This window comes from Adiantum capillus-veneris, chromosome 19 (genome assembly GCF_014529385.1).
Source record: "Adiantum capillus-veneris isolate H3 chromosome 19, ASM1452938v2, whole genome shotgun sequence".
NCBI classification, from domain to species: domain Eukaryota; kingdom Viridiplantae; phylum Streptophyta; class Polypodiopsida; order Polypodiales; family Pteridaceae; genus Adiantum; species Adiantum capillus-veneris.
Genome location: NC_140949.1, coordinates 44,197,653 through 44,216,149, shown reverse-complemented (window position 1 = coordinate 44,216,149; position 18,497 = coordinate 44,197,653).

Sequence of the window (18,497 nt, the reverse complement as noted above, 5' to 3'; positions counted from 1 at the left end):
AGCATTGCGACGTGTGGATGCGCTCTTATATGTCTTTTTTTCCCATTTAGCCCCAAACTCGAAGGCCTTTGCAAAGCCAAGGTCCTGGCTCGGGCCTTTTGCAGTGGTCTAAAAAACTCTCGAAGTGCATTGTGCAGAGCAACGAAGGGAATATGGGGAGATCAAGGGTGATAGAGGTGGAGTGAATGCCAAGTACAAAAGGCTCTACTCCTTGTAAACCTCGTTAGCCTCGTCTTGCGAACCTAGAAAGCTTCACCCAACTAGGCAAACCCTTCTCTCCTTCGTGTTTGCCCCGAGAGGAGGATGGAGCTCCATGAAGCTATGAGAGATGGAATAGGAACACATAGGAACCCTAACTTGATGTCACCCACTTAAAGCTTCTCTGCCTCAGTCATGTTTAAACCTAACCCCTGTATCAAGTTGCGCCCTCTTCCTTTGCTCTTGTTCCCACCTCGTCAATATCTATTGCAATTGTTAAGAGACAGATCAAACGGACGTCCACTTTACCAGACACGTAGCCGGATACTACATTCGTAATCAATTAGTTTTTCGAGCTAGTGTAGTAATACTCTGTGTGATCCTGATTCGTGGATCAATTCCCTGCGTTGTAATGCTGTAATGATATTTGTAAAGGTCCATGTGAGTCGACCACTAGCTATTTACATTGCCGTAGGTATAAAAGTCAATAACCTTATGTGAAAGGAAGGACTTATCTTTAGAGAGGAGAGAGCTCTGAAAACGTACTCTCAAGCTACGAAGCAACTCCAACTTGTAATCATTGCAATCAATGATTAGGTAATCTATTTTCAATTCCGAAATGTGCATTGTGTTCCTCTCTCTTTGCTCTTTCATTTAAGTGTAAGCATTGTCAGTTTTGTTGAGGTTCGCGACTACGCATTAGTGAGCTTAATCTTCATATATGAGTGCTTAAATCACTGTTTTTTAGTCGTTTTGACTATAGGAGAGTGTTCCTAGACCATAGGGCGACCTTTCTAGATTGATTTGTTGCAATTTTCAGGACCTTTTTCATGATGGATTGTGATTTTGGTACCTTGTCGGATTGCGACCAGTAGGATAGTGCCACTAGGTGTCCTACACCTCCTCCTAAAGTTTCATTGCATTTCGAGTCCGTTCGAGTGCCGAAATGGCGTGATGACCTAAAGCTGTGAGAAAGGACATAGGCAGATTTGCATGATCATTGAATGTTGGTTTGCTTGTTGAGCTAGTGTGATTGCTTGTCAAGGTTCACTTCTTGAGATTGATGATCTCAAAGATTCTCCGTGCCCCATCCGAGTCACTTCCCTGAGTATTGACATTATGTTAGTACCAAAAAGCTATGTTGCAGAAGTCCGTCGCGGCGACCCGCTAACAGCAACGCATGGCAATCTCTTCCCAAGAGGATTTTAGGCTCTTCCTCAACAAATGACATATGCAACAATGGCCTCCCTCAAGACTACAAACTGGATACTTTACTGCTCAAGAAATTGCACGCCCGAGTACAGCGCCTTCGATGAATCCGAATGACCTAGGTAATCTGCTTCAATCTCATTATCAACTATTCAATGATGATGATAATTTTAAGAATAATAAATATTTCCAAGCTATTATGAAAAGCCCCAAATCTAGCTTTCCCAATGGGGACCTTCAGCTAGATAGAGCCCCTCTCTAGGAAATGAGCAAAAACCCCTCTAGATGCAAATCAAGATAAAGATATTCAAGCAGATGACCCTAATGCTATACTACAAGACTTTGAAGAAATCTTGGAGGATGAAGGTGTTACTATTCCTATAAAGAAATTGGAACTATCACATCATCAACTCCAAGATAGGGTTGTGATTGGTTTGTGTCATAGTGTGAGGCCCTCAGTGGAAGCCTTAAAGTCCTGAATGTCGCATGCATGGGAGAACAAAAACATTAAAGTGTCTCATACTCCAATATTTGCCTAATAACCACTTTCTACTATTTTTGTAATGACCCTAATGCTGCTTTACAGATAGTGAGTCAAGGCCAATGACTAATTAGGAACATTACCCTATTTGTCTTTAATTGGTATATTGGGTTTAACCCAGAGGTCCCAAACCCACTTAGACTTCATTTTGGGTGGACTATCCTGATCTACCTGTTGAATTTTATCCTTGATTGAAATCCATAAGATCTTGTGTAGGAAGAGTACAGGTCAAAGATTTAGGGAACCCTCAACTGTTGATTGAAATTGACATGTGCGAATAGGGACCCTCAACTATGATTGAAATTGACCTATGTGCGAATAGGTCATGTTCTTATAAGAAATTCTACAAGGAAATCTCTGCATATGCAAAGAGTATCTTACAAAAATCTTCCAAATGCTTGCTTCCACTGTATGAAGCAGGGGTATTATATCAAACATTGTCTTAACCTTAAACCTCAGAATACTTTGGAGGATGTCTCTTAGGCCAAGGAAAAGGATTTTCAACAACCAGTTCAAAAAAATTATTCTGCTCAAAATTCAAGGAGCTCTATGTCCTCTACCTCAAGAAATCAAAACACTCTCAACACCCTTTTGTAAGATGTTATTGATCCCTTTGATTAACTATGATCTAGAGGTTCCGAAGGATCAAGAAACCAACAATGGAGCAGTTGTATCCGCGCCCAATCCCAAAGCCTAACATTGGGATTCTACACAAACAACACAGGACCCCAACTCCATTGAAAAAAAAGGAGGACCCCCTTGCTAGACCCATAGACAAAACCAAAGGAATGTCCTCAGCTTCCTCCTCTGACTCTGAAGGAGAGTCCACCCCCAATTCTCAATCCCTTGCTCAACAGGCTGGAGAAGATCAAACTTTTGCTATGCAACTGGCAGAATAGGATGAATCCCTAAAAAAAAAAGAATTTTCTTAGCTTTAGACGAGTTAGCGAGCATCTTGATGACACAAGTAGAAGAAGAGAGGTTACCTCGATCCCCTGCAATGACTTAAAAAAGGAAAAAAGAACCCTCTAAGATCCCACAAGGCTGTCGATATCAATGGCCAAACTCTCTAGAAATAGTAAAAAATGAAGTATCCTCTAGAAAAAGAGGACCCTCCCCCCATGCTACCCCCATAGATAAAACCAAAGGAATGTCCTCAACTTCCTCCTCTGACTCTGAAGGAAAGTCCATCCTCAATTCTCAATCCCTTGCTCAAGAGGCTAGAGAAGATCAAACTTTTGCTCTGCAACTGGCACAATAGGATGAATCCCTTAAAAAAAAGATTTTCTCAGCTTCATACGAGTTAACAAACATCTTGATGACACAAGCAGAAGAAGAGAGGTTACCTCTACCCCCTGCAATGACTTCAAAAAGGAAAAAAGAACCCTCTAAAGATCTGAAAAGGCTGTAAGTATCATTGGCAAAACTCTCTAAAAATAGTAAAAAATGAAGTATCCTCCTTATCGAAGGCATTACCTTAAATTGCAAAGGGCTTAGAGATCTTTCAAGAGCCTATGTCATGAAAATTTGGCTCATTGTTTCTAACAGCAAGCTTGATATTATGTGTATGTAGGAACTGAAGGCTATGCTTATCCAATCTCCAAAGAATTGGTTCAAGATACAATTGGCTTGTAAGAGATCATGCTCATGGTAGAGGTGGTGCTGCAATTGCTATAGTTGACAAGTATCGTAAATTTAAAACATGTCTGGAAGATATCCCTCACCTTTTCTTCACTTGCAGTGATAATGCAAAGACCATATCCCTCATACAAAAAGCTTGTGCTGCCAAAAATAGATGTACAAAATTTGCCGCTTGGCAAGTGCAAGCGTATGTCCATCCCATTGTGGAACATCTCGAGAGGGTTGATTTTATTGTTTATGTGGGTGCATAGGAATGTTATAATGTTTTCCCGAGCTCTCAAAGCTCAACATTTTAATGCTTCAACATGATTTAACTAAAGCAGCTACCAACCTATGTAAGGAAATGGTGGAAGCCTTTGTAACATGTGCCTCCCAAACAAATTTACAGCAAGATATTAAATGGCAGCGAAGGAGAATCATGATTCCTAAAATCTACACTTCCATTAGACTCAAGATGAGAGACCCCATAATGTGTCTTGTATATGGCTTGGCGCTATCCACCCCCTCTTGTGGGATCCTTGCATGTTTCTTTTTCCTCTTAGTTCAATTATTCTACTCTTTCCTTTAGAAAAACCATAGATCCCAAGATCCTCCGTGCCAAATAGTGATGATGATATGCGGAGTTACCTTCCACTTTCATAGAGACAAAGTTTGGAAAATTGAGAGCAAGGCTCAAAATTGCAACCCCTCCTTTAAGATTTACTCTTCACACTCATGGAAAAAAATTTATTGCTCTTCCCAATGATGGGCAAGTTGCACAACAAGCCCTTCCTCACAAAAGGGTGTTTGAAAGGTAACCCTACATAAGGAAAGGTATACCCTTCAAGGATCTATTCGTCAACTATGTTAATTATAAATAAATAGTGATTCTTTGTCTTGTGGATGACTATCATGTGTGTGAGAGTAGAAAAAGGACGTCCCTTTATACACATCATAAAAAATGTGCCTATAATGAAGTACAAGTGAAGCCTAATGTCAGTTAAAAGCTATAACTTGCATCCTGTATTAACATTGACCAATTACAATAGCCATTCTAAGAGAGTATAAGTGAAGCCTAATGTGAGTTAAAAGTTGTAACTTGCATCCTATATTAACATTGACCAATTGCAATAGCCACTCCAGAGAAGCATATGTTGACTTCATCCCATCTCAATTCTAAACTCTCTACTATTGCAAAGTTACTAGGAATTCATTATAATTAGGCTAGATGAAGTTAGTGTTGAGGTGATGCACTCAAAGAGGTTCCAAGATGATTGGATACATCGAGATACAAAAATCATTATTTAAAGGAGAATAGATTTTGTGCATGTAGCAACTATAAGTGAGGTCCAAACCAAAAAAACAAGGGCCATGGTCACTATCAAGAGAGTTGGTACATGTGATCTTTATGACTAGTATTTGATCCACAATGTTTACATCATGTGCACCATCATTAGAGGTTGAGAGCCAAAGATAATGAACTAGCTCTTGCATTTTTGGACGTCAATGTTCTATTGGACTCAAAGATAGATATTACCTACACATGCAAACTTAATTTGTTACAAATTGATGCCAAAGTGTTTTTTTTTTTTTTTGCAAAACTCACAATGGTGATTATATTGGCAGAACCAAAGCAATTACATTCTTGCCATGCTCGTGATGAGCCGTCATTTTTAGATAAATTGGTTGATGGGGGAGCCACCCCTTGACCATAGATGAGCCCATACATTCACCTTTGCACGTCCATTAATGCGGTCCCCAGGGCCCCGTTCCACTCCTTTGAGTTCCTTTGCTTTCCAATGGCGATAATCATTACCTTGCTTTCTTGAACTATCTCCGCGAACTTAGCTACCTCCAGGGAGTTCTCGAAGATCCAACCATTCCTTGTCTTTCAAATGTGTTTAAAGTAGCAATACCTCACGATTTGTGTAACAATGAGCAGTGCATGGCTCTTGAATGTCTTCCCTCCCAAGAAGAGATCGTTCTTGAAAAAACCTATTTTCCAGGTCTTTTGGACCCATTTGCAAATCTTGCCTGCAAGACCACAGATTGTCGGACACTCTTTGAATAGATGAGAAAGGTCTTCACAAGCCATTTTACTTTGCACCATTTTTTCCCCACTGTTTATTGAGCGGGAAGAACCGGTCCTGTGATCCAGCAGGTGTTCACAAGCCAATGCCAAGCTTTCCATTGTAGCTTGGATTCATAGTTCGGCATATACCACATAGTGAACTGGTCAAGGACTCTACTGACCAATAATTTTTCTATCCCACCTAGGCTAAACTCAAAATCCAGTTGCTCAATTCCTTTATAATAGCCTTTGTTGTAGTCCCATAATTGGCCCATACACCTAATACCTTTGTTATTAACCTTTCTGGCAACTTCCCTCCAAAAAGGGGTCAGAAGGGCACCTCCAACCTTGGATAGCCAAGAGGACCAATGAGATATAGAGTTGTGGAAGTACCTAGCCAACTCTCCCCATTCCAAAGATCTCGTTGCTCTGTTGCATTTCTGAGTGAGCTCACCTGCCGTACCCCCAAGTTTCAGTATGGCCCATTGCGGGGTCAATAACTTGTTGTACACCTCGATCCCTTTCCACTTCCCACCTTACGAGCATATTCTAGAGTTTTCCATCGTACCCTTAGCCATAATGGCCCAAGATTGGTGTTCCTTAGCAAGGACTATCACAAAATTTGCACATTGAGACACCGCATGAGTGCTGGGGTTAAGAATCCCAAGCCCACCTTGCTCCACAGGTCTTGCAACCGTCTCCCATTTTGCCCACTGCCAGGATACTGTGTCTTTAGTATTGTTCTTCCATAGAAATCTCTTAAATGGTTTCAAGAACTCTTTCTAGTTGCATTTAGCTAGCTTAATTAGTGGACCATTGAAGGCTATATAGGGTATCATGAAAGAGTTTATAGCCTTCACTCTGCTTGGGAAGTACTGAACCATGGAGTGGAAGGAGATTAGAGACCTCATGTGGCAAGGGCAACCAAGGTGTCCTTAGGGGCTACAACTAGGCCAATGGAACCCGCATATTAGGGAGCAACAATAGCTCCACCACAGAGGGAGATCACTAGAGATGGACCCACCATCTCTGAAAGAACCACTGGAAGGGGCCCAAACATAGAACCAAGAATGTCTCCAGCTACAACATGGAGATCACGGATTACCCCACAACCGGGATATCCTGGCTATGTAGAATAGAGGATATCCAGCCATGCAGCTATTACTAAGCCATTGAGGTCACCCCTTATTCCGCTCAAGCTACTCAAGCCTTAACACTAGGTTGGTAACCTAACAGGACATAAAAGTGTCCTTTCAGGGTTTTGAAAAAAACCTCCAAAACCATAGTAGATCCACTCATTTTGTAAAATCCTTTCATGAGGTTATAGTTCAAGGCCTACTAAACATGGAAAAAATAAGAAACTTGTAAAATTTCTCATCTTTTGGTCACACCAAGCCTCCAAAGTTGATGGACCAGTGAATTTTCATCAAAACAGTCATTTCTTATGTTTTGTTGCATAAAAATAAGACTAGGGATTTTTGTAGGACTTGAGATAAATTCCCTAGTTAACTTCAATGGGTTGGTGATCAAAACATATGATTGCTTCTCACTCACTATTTTTTGTTTTGCCAAAATAAATATGTACAAAAGAGTTGAATTTTTACCATTCTGCAAACCTATCATCAAAGTTTCTATAGCCACACTCAATACAAATAATATATGCATGTTTTCTTAGTTTCCTATTGTCCTTTATGTTCATAAGGAGTCATGGAGCATATCAAAAGAATAATACATCTCTTACCAAGGGGAACCTTGGGGACAAAGATGAAGTGTTAAATACAGCAAACATGAAAAAACTGGGTTGAACATTATGAGTTGTAGAATCCCATAGAAACTATTCATCTAGCCAAATTTGATCCTTATCACTAGATATGGTTACTACCTACAAAATGCATGTAGTTGTCACAAGAAACTAACAATATTGAAAAAGCTATACTTGATATACTAAAATGTTTCGTTTTCTTCCATAATTGAAAAAATCAACCATCGTTGCGTACTATGCAAAATAGGGTATTAGGTGCCCCAAAACTCAAGGAATGTTAGCTTTATGTTACAATATGTGACATAGAAAATCAAAAACGAATTTGGGTATCATGAAATCCACCAAAAAAATCATAGAAGAGCTAAAATTGGCTAAAAAACAGGATTTGACAATTTTTGTAATTTGGTCATAACTTACAACTTTAATATTTATTTCTCCCTAGAAGCATCAGGACATGTTGAGGACTACTAAAGATAGTTCTCTAGCATTATAGACCTCACAAACATGAATTCTAGAGTGGTATAGTTGCAAAAAGTTGAAAAAAGCCAAAAACAGGACCCGTTTTTTCACACAGTTTAGGTTGTAAAATGTTGTGCAAGGACAATGTTAAAGATGGAATTGATATTCCAAAAAAATGTCGAGTTTTTTTCAGCTCATGAGACAACTTTCTAGATAGATAGCACCTCAAAATCCATTTTGAAACTCTTGACATAATTCAAGGAAAATGGTCACTTCACAGGACATAAAAGTGTCCCAGGACATAAAAGTGTCCCATTACCAACCTAGTGTTAAGACCTAGGGAAGAGATAGGGGATATAGGTCCTACAAGAGTGACACCTTTTGACGATGCTTATAGACCTGTAGATCCGAGAGAAGAACCACCATGATTGAGGGGTTGTAGACACGATGATGAGTACTCATGTCGAGTGCGGCCTTCCAGTCTTCAAAAATTGGTCAAAAAGTATGACAGAATCTTCAGGTGATCCATATGATCATATTGCTGCATTTCGTCAAGCTGTTAGGGCTGAACAAGTGAGGGGAGAAGCACAAACTCCCATCTTCGCATCTTAATCTTAACTTTCTCCATAACCCACAGGAATCTCTTCTTGTGAGTAACATCCACTCCTAGAGGGCTCCGAGATGACGAAAAATCTTCTCTTTTTACACTATCTCCCCGGTCCACATAGACATATCAAACGAGTCATTCTCGGAGAGAGAGATCAATCTCGATTTTTTCAATATTGCAGCTTGACCCTGAGGCTAAGCGAACGTTTGCACAATCTCAAGATCTTTTCTGATAACCTCAGGGCAAGCTTTAAGAAAAAGAAAAGAGTCATCCGCGAAAAGCTATGCCAGTAGTTGGTCATTATTCGGCAGCACCAATCCTTGAATCTCTCCTTTAACAGCACTGTCTTCCAGTAATGCAACTAGAGGGTGGGATCCAATGGCGAACATTAGAGGGGCAAGTGGGCATACTTGTTTTATGGATCTTTTGACCTCAAAATCATCCACAATTCTCTCATTGAAAAGGAGCTCCGAATGGCTACTAGCATCAAAGGTGCTGACTAGGCGGCACATCCGTGGCCCAAAGCCTAATGACTTCATGACATCTTCAATGAATGACCATGTTATCATGTCATAGGCTTTGTCAAGATCCAGTTGAAGTAGGATACACTCCTGTTTAGTGAAAGTGACATATTCAATGTCGACCATTGCAGCCAAAATATTATCATAGATTGACCTTCCCTTGATGAATCCATGGTGGTGGGGGGTTAGAAATTTGTTGAGAAGGTGGGAGAGCCTGAGTGCTATAGTTCTGGCGATAATTTTATAGGCTATATAGACATCATCGTTATGGGGCGTAGTGCTTACGTTGGGAGCCACATACTTGTTTGGGGCTAGGCTTAATGAGGCCTCTTTTAATGCTTAAGTCCATTAACCCATCCCCGAGGGCTTGATTCGCCATTCTTGTGATGGGAGGCTTACGATCATCCCAAAATTCCATGAAGAATTCAGTAGTCAACCCATCCCACCTGGGGAATCTTTCCTAGAAGACAATATTGAAGGCATTCAACAAGGATGAATTCTCCCTTGCGCTAAATTGATGCGAAAGTTTAATAGTTTGTTTGTATCTTTCCATCTACAAGCTATCAAGATGCCCCTTTGTTTTGTTTCCATTGGTTTCACATAGCTCTTGCTATCTAGGGTAAAGGGGCCAATGTGACGGGACATGTAATAAGTATGATCCAATAGCATGACATTTTTAATTGATATGATTCAATCTTTTGTTATGATGAATAGTTTTGATCAGAAGTGGCATGAAAAGAAATCTCATTTAAAGAGCTCCTCATTCCCAATGCTATTTGCAACATGAGTCTCAAGAATCTTAAAGATATTTGATGTTTAATTTGAAGGTGTCCCATTATTGGACCCGGTCCCGTTATTGGCCCCTTTACCCTAATGCATGGGTTGACTTAAATCTATTATAATCTTAAATATGGAATACATGTGGTATTAATATTGTAGTGACCATAGTAACAACGACTAAAGCACCAATCAATCTACCCAAAATATAAACTTATGTGGGGTTGTGCCAAATAGGTGTGTCAAAATTTTTGAAGCTCATCGCATTAGAAGGTATCTCATGAGATACCCTTTGGAAACCAAAGCAAAAAGGCAAATATATTTCTGTCTCCCTCTCTGTCTGCTTTTGCTTCCATGCGTACGATGTCAATATTTTTTTTTCTCTCTTTCGTTCACATTTTAAAAAAAAAACTCACTTTCACACACACTCCCTCTCTAACAATCGTGCTCTTGCTTTTTGCTAGGTAGGTAGGCGATAGGGCAATCTCTCTCTCTCTCTTCCTTCGTCTCTCGATGTAGTAGCATCTCTCTCTCTCTCTCTCTCTCTCTCTCTCTCCCCCCACCCCACAAGGGTGCCCATGGTGAACCTCTATGTGTTCTGCTTCTCTTGTTGGTTGTTGAAAACATTGTTTCCCATAGCCAGCTCCCCTTTGTGCATGTGGTCGCATGCATCAACTGCTCCTCGTTGTTGATATCCTTGCCCATGGTGAGCCTTTGTGCATGCCACGACCAGCTTTCCTCTCCGCATGCGATGGCGTGCTGCCCTCACTAATAGAAAGCTTAGTTTCTCGATGGAATCTCTGAATCTCTTCAACAAATTAACGAGTTCTAACCATTTTAGACCAAGTTATGGCATAAAGCTATTGGCTTAGAAAGAAATATTCAAATTTCAAACTCACCATAGAGAGGGACACTCTCCCACCCTCAAAAAACATGCAATGTGCAAGCACTTTTCAGTGCCAAATATGGCTTAGTGACGCTTGATCCCACGAAGATGCAATAATTTATCCAACAAAGAGATTGTTAGTTATTTGCTCAGGGGATTGGAACAGAGCGAGCTTTTGATGTGAGTTTTTCTCCCTCTTGAAGCCAGCTTTTTTCCTTCTTTTTGCTTAAGTTTCATATTAACAAAAAAAGCTCACTCCAAGAGCTTTTAAAGCGAGCTTTTTTTTCATTTTCTCTCTCTCTCTCTCTCTCTCTCTCTCTCTCCAAGTTGGCACCCACTTAGAGAGAGAGAGAGAGAGAGAGAGAGAGAGAGAGAGAGAGAGAGAAGATTCTACTTTTTTATGCTTTCAAACTTTTTCTTTCGGATCTAAAGTTTTTGAAATTTAAAGGAATTATACGTAGTTTAAAAAACATTTTTTGGAAGGTTATATGTTTTAACATGTCTAAGTCATCTTTCAAGATCACCTTGTTGGAAGATTAATAGATTGCTTCACTCTCTGATAAGACTATAGCTTTAAGAATGCTTCTGGATGGTTTAGCTTTAAGAATGCTTCTGGATCTTTAAGCTTCTGGTGGTGCTTCTGCGATGGTCTCTTTTACATGCTTCAGTTTCTTGAGGAGGCTCTTTCAGGGCATGGTGTGTATTAGTGGCAGCGGCACATCCATGGTAGCAACCTGGGAGATCTCGTTGGTAATGGGGACATTGGGCCCCGCCTCTTTTTGGCATTATGGTTTTGTTCAATCTTAATGCGGTTAGGGTTCGCCTCCCTTGTTTTGGCTGGTATGTTGCATGGTTATTTGCCAAGCTTTTGTACGTGTGGCTCCCTATAAAGCCGGACTTTGTTATTGTTGTCTGGATCTTATGATGCCAAGGCTCGTTTTAAGCATGGTTACTCTTGTATTTTTTGCTATGATTAATCTATATAATTATGAGCACTGCCACCCAAAAAAGAAAAACTAGTCTTAAGAATTTGAAATAAGTCAAATTCAAATCTCCTCGGTGCAACTTCCTATGATATTCTATGATTTTGAATGAAATTATGTCAAAAGATAGTTATGTGAAACTCTTTAGGTGTAAAATATCTACTCAAAAAAGATCGTACCAACAAAAAAGATTGTACCAACATACTAATATACTGGCTCCTCTATCCTAAATGATGCTTCGCCCCCTCGAATTTTTAAGGTTGCAAATTCGAATATAATTGGACCTTTCAAGTGTGTGTAGCCTGTAGGCACGTTCTTTTTGTCATGTTCTATGAGAAGGGTAAATGCATCATTTGAACAACCTAATTATAGGGTATGTGGGACCTTAACCTTTTATCAAAAGAAGCAAATTTACTAACTTTTGGATGGATGGGTACTTCTTTGTAGGTTCTACATGGTAGGTACCTTAGAACCCTTGGAGCATAAAACATAGAGAAGAAAGGCCTAGAGTCCAGCTACTACATGCGCATTGCACTAGAAAAATCATCATTGAAGAGGATGGTGCTATTTTCAATCTTCTGTTGTTCTAGAATGTAGAGAAAGCAAGAGTATATTCTTTACTTTATGTGAAAAGCCGGTTTGGGTGCTTAGTGATTTGCAAAGAATACTCTAAAAAGATAAACATGTGAACCTATGAATCTTCCTTTGAAAGTTCTAATCATTTTCTTCTTTTCCTTTAGAAATTAGCATGTCTCTCTCACCTTTTCATAGCCCACATAGTTCACATACTAAAGTCTTTTTTAAGTGTTTTGACTCTAATCATCACAGCTAACATTGTCTAGAATCGTTCTCGTTCAAACAAACTACAAAAAAGAAAGTGTGAATTTAATCACTATTCTTGTGGCAATGTTGGTTGGTCTAGCTACAAAGCATGCAATTCGAACATAGAGGCTCTCTCTACACATTTTCTTTCCATGTCGATTTTTTTTTCTCCTAAGCCGGGGTTGCCAGGTGTGTTGGTTGGCCTCGCTACTACAAATCATGACATTCCATCCTTCATTGTTGGTGCAAAAGAACCTTCTTTTGTCTTCCATGTTGGAGGCTCTCTATACATGTAATCTTTTAATGTTTAGTTTGTGCTCTAGATGAGGTTGTTGGGTGTGTGTGGGTATGTCACAAGAGATTGTGGTATATGTGTGGATTTTATCCTTGATTGTGCAATTCTGTTGACCCTTTCTTTGGGTGCAAATGGCTACCAATTTCTTCGGGTTTGAGAAACATCTATGAATCCAAGCGTACTTTTTGTTCAAGAGTCTTCCTCGAGGGTTGAAATATTGGACAATCTTAGTGTATAAATCCAACAAGAAACAAGATTTTGGCATATTATCTATGGATTTGGCAAGAGTATACTATCCCAATCCCACCCATGCTACTAAACGGACTTAAAAGTGTGCAAGCTGTGTGTGTGTGTGTGTGTGTGTGTGTGTGAGTGAGAGAGAGAGAGAGAGATAGAGAGAGAGAGTGAAGGGGGGGAGACATCTTTCATCCCATATAGACATAAACTTAAGTTAGAGAGGAAGAGGGGAGAAGGAATATAGTATTCCTCGCACTAGAATACACACATTAGTATGGACACATATTTATAAATGAAAAAATTTATCTTTTGCTTTTTAAAGTGGAGCAAAACAAAGAGTGTCTTTACTTTCCTAGTGATGATACCGTATTTTAGATGTACTAGTATGTGACCCGTGTGTTGCTATGGCTACAAAGAAGTAAGACCTAACTCTCTGGGACTCTCCTCCCTCACCTCCCCCCCAAGGTGGCAACATGTGCAAACATTCTCTATGCATTGATAAGGTTTTTCCAATTATATTCTTGGATACTTTATTCTTAAATAAACTCATCCTCCAAATCTATGATACGGCAACTCCAGCTAATTATCAATAGTGACATCTCGTGTACAACAATGGAGGAGATGAGATCTAAAACCTCTCAAAAGACAATCAATCAAGATCCATTTACATCAATGTGTTTAACTCATTTCTATAACCTTCTTGAAACATAAAGTAATTGCTGGTTGCTTTAGGCTCCTATATTGTTCCATTGATCGGCTATTGTTTGATGTTCATTGGTTAGTAAGCAACTTAGAGATGATATATGCTTTTGCTCCTACCATGGCTTGTTTTAGGATCTATAAATAGGGTGTATAACCTTGGTATACACGGTTTATACTTTATAAGAATTTATAGACTTGCTACCACATAATATTCACTCATAATTTCTAAGAGAGTTGTTTTTTTATAAAAAGGCCTTTGCTATTATCAAAAGGGTGATGCATGAGTTCATCTCTCTCTCTCTCTCTCTCTCTCTCTCTCTCACACACACACACACACACAGACACACACACACACACACACACACACACACACACACACACACACACACATGACTCAAAGCAAAAGGGGATGTTCATATGCTACATTGTTCCTTACAAGACACGTAGCTGTATAAAGTGCCATTGAGAATTTTCTCTGACAACCTTTGAATTAGTTGACCATGAAGATGCCTGCTAATCTAGCTTTTTGTTCACCTATGTGTTGGGCTAAGTAGTGGACATCTTTTATACTTCATGTGGCTGCATTGTAGGGGGCTTTGTAATGCGATAGATAGGCTCTCTGGACTTACTTCTCTACCTGTCTTTGTTTGAAAAAAAATTCAAAGTCATTCTTTCTCTTAATCACCTAACTTTAACAATGATAAAAGAGATTGTTTTCTTAATTATAATGTAATTGTAGCGTGAACTAGAAACAATGCAACCCCAAGTCATTACTACACTCAAACTTTGCCTACTCATATCAACATAGCATAGCATAATGCTCACAGGTCTTCCCTTGCTACCCTAGCCCACTTACTCTTGTCAAGATCCATTATAAGGTCATTTTAACCCTTACAAAATTCTACGTTTGAGGATCCAAGAGACCATAGGGGTAAGCACATGTAAAAAGATATATATGGAGCTCTAAAAATAATCGAATTCTACTATCTAAAGTAGATTTGGAAAGCCAAAAAAGTTGGCTTTTTGAGGGAAAATTGGTGGTTGCTCAATTTGATGATATCGTACGTGAAAGCACTAACCTTATATATTCATTAGGGTCAAGAGCAAAGTCAACTGCACAAGCCAAAGAATGCAAACATGCACTAAGTTGGATTGGATGCTTGGGTGGTGTCCTATACAGGATAAAGAAAAAACAGTATCTCCTATGTATGATGTATACAGTCCCTTTTTGGAAAAGGTCCCTTCAAGGCACATGTAGTGCTTGAGATTCATTGTACATTTTTTTTTGAGTTAAAATAACATCTCCGCTCACAATTGTCAGTATGGAAAAATAAATTATATGAAGCTTGGTCTATTGACATAGCTAGGTAAACATGAGACTAAAAGTGAGGGAGAGCGAGAAAGGTAAGAGAATGCAACCTTGTAGACCTTGTAGAATGGGAGATAGAGTTGTAACTTGGTGGGACCAAACCTAATCGAATTCCACAGAATTTAAGGCTAAATGTGCTCGTAAGAAGGAAATTGGGAGGGTCCCGTCATCATCCCATCGCTCCAACACATTAAAATGAAGTAGGAGCTCCATGTCTTTGGAGCATGAATTTTCATACCAAGAAAGAAATTTGTCCTTAAAAATGATACCCTACTTACTTTGATCGTCAACTCCATATCTTTTCTAATGCTTTGTCAACTCCATATCCTTTCTAATGCTTTATTGATGAATGATGAGAGTGACATTGAATCATGATAACCTTAATCATGCTATGATGATGATTGAAAAGTTCAAATAGTAACCTTTCATAGTGGAGTTATGACAACATTACAATCCAAATTACCACGTTGCCATCAATTACAAAATCATGTTAATCTCTAAGAAGTGATCTATTGAGCTCACCCATAGAGGCTTAAGCTTATCTCCCCCTTTTGCACTTTCCACCTTAGTAGTGATCCACCTTAGCTGTTTCCACTCCCTTTGATGTGATAGCATGTACACACACTCTCACCATAATAGACGACAACTTTGGGGGGGGGGGGGGGAGGGGGGGGGGGGAGAGAGAGATGAATCCAAGCGTACTTTTTGTTCAAGAGTCTTCCTCAAGGGTTGAAATATTGGACAATCTTAGTGTATAAATCCAACAAGAAACAAGATTTTGGCATATGATCTATGGATTTGGCAAGAGTAATTGCAAGAGATTTAATAAAAGAGAGCAAGGGTTGTGTGGATCTTTTTACAAACTTTTACTATCCCAATCCCTGCCATGCTACTAAAACGGACTTAAAAGTGTGCAAGGTGTGTGTGTGTGTGTGTGTGTGTGTGTGTGTGTGTGTGTGAGAGAGAGAAAGAGAGAGAGAGTGAAGGGGGGGGAGACATCTTTCATCCCAGATAGACATAAACTTAAGTTAGAAAGGAAGAGGGGAGAAGGAATATAGTATTCCTCACACTCGAATACACACATTAGTATGGACACATATTTATAAATGAAAAAAATTATCTTCTGCTTTTTAAAGTGGAGCAAAACAAAGAGTGTCTTTACTTTCCTAGTGATGATACCGTATTTTAGATGTACTAGTATGTCACCCGTGTGTTGCCATGGTAATAAAGAAGTAAGACCTAACTCTCTGGGACTCTCCTCCCTCACCTCCCCCCCAAGGGGGCAACATGTGCAAACATTCTCTATGCATTGATAAGGTTTTTCCAATTATATTCTTGGATGCTTTATTCTTAAATAAACTCATCCTTCAAATCTATGATAAGGCAACTCTAGCTAATTATCAATAGTGACATCTCTTGTACAACAATGGAGGAGATGAGATCTAAAACCTTTCAAAAGACAATCAATCAAGATCCATTTACATCAATGTGTTTAACTCATTTCTATACCCTTCCTGAAACATAAAGTAATTGCTGGTTGCTTTAGGCTACTATATTGTTCCATTGATTGGCTATTGTTTGATGTTCATTTGGTTAGCAAGCAACTTAGAGATGATATATGCTTTTGCTCCTACCATGGCTTTTTTTAGGATCTATAAATAGGGTGTATAACCATGGTATACACGGTGTATACTTTATAAGAATTTATAGACTTGCATACCACATAATATTCACTCATAATTTCTAAGAGCGTTGTTTTTTTATTAAAAGGCCTTTGCTATTATCAAAAGGGTGATGCATGGGTTCATCTCTCTCTCTCTCTTTCTCTCTCTCTCTCTCTCTCATCACTCACAACAAAAGGGGATGTTCATATACTACATATTTCCTTACAAGACACGTAGCTGTATAAAGCGCCATTGAGAATTTTCTCTGACAACCTTTGAATTAGTTGACCATGAAGATGCCTGCTAATCTAGCTTTTTGTTCACCTATGTGTTGGGCTAAGTGGTGGACATATTTTATACTTCATGTGGCTGCATTGTAGGGGGCTTTGTAATGCGATAGATAGGCTCTCTGGACTTACTTCTCTACCTGCTTTGTTGGAAAAAAAAATCAAAGTCATTCTTTCTCTTAATCACCTAACTTTAACAATGATAAAAGAGATTGTTTTCTTAATTATAATGTAATTGTAGCTTGAACTAGAAACAATGCAACCCCAAGTCATTACTTTACTCAAACTTTGTCTACTCATATCAACATCGCATAGAATAATGCTTACAGGTCTTCCCATTGCTACCCTAGCCCACTTACTCTTCTCAAGATCCATTATAAGGTCATTTTCACCCTTACAAAATTCTACGTTTGAGGATCCAAGAGACCACAGGGGTAAGCACATGTAAAAAGATATATATGGAGCTCAAAAATAACCGGATTCTACTATCTAAAGTAGATTTGGAAAGCCAAAACCGTTGGGTCTTTGAGGGAAAATTGGTGGTTGCTCAATTTGATGATATCGTACGTGAAAGCAGTAACCTTATGTATTCATTAGGGTCAAGATCAAGGTCAACTGCACAAGCCAAGGAATGCAAACATGCACTAAGTTGGATTGGATGCTTGGGTGGTGTCCTCTAGAGGATAAAGAAAAAACAGTATCTCCTATGTATGATGTATACAATCCCTTTTTGGAAAAGGTGTCCTTTCAAGGCACATGTAGCGCTTGAGATTCATTGTACCTTTTTTGTTGAGTTAAATAACATCTCCACTCACAATTGTGAGTATGGAAAAATAAATTATATGAAGCTTGGTCTATTGACATAGCTAGGTAAACATGAGACTAAAAGCGAGGGAGAGCGAGAAAGGTAAGAGAATGCAACCTTGTAGACCTTGTAGAATGGGAGATAGAGTTGTAACTTGGTGGGACCAAACCTAATCGAATTCCACAGAATTTAAGGCTAAATGTGCTCGTAAGAAGGAAATTGGGAGGGTCCCGTCATCATCCCATCGCTCCAACACATTAAAATGAAGTAAGAGCTCCATGTCTTTGGAGCATGAATTTTCATACCAAGAAAGAAATTTGTCCTTAAAAATGATACCCTACTTACTTTGATCGTCAACTCCATATCTTTTCTAATGCTTTGTCAACTCCATATCCTTTCTAATGCTTTATTGATGAATGATTTGAGTGACATTGAATCATGATAACCTTAATCATGCTATGATGATGATTGAAGAGTTCAAATAGTAAGCTTTCATAGTGGAGTTATGACAACATTACAATCCAAATTACCACATTGCCATCAATTACAAAATCATGTTAATCTCTAAGAGGTGATCTATTGAGCTCACCCATAGAGGTTTAAGCCTATCTCCCCCTTCTGCACTTTCCACCTTACTAGTGATCCACCTTAGCTGTTCCCACTCCCTTTGATGTGATAGCAT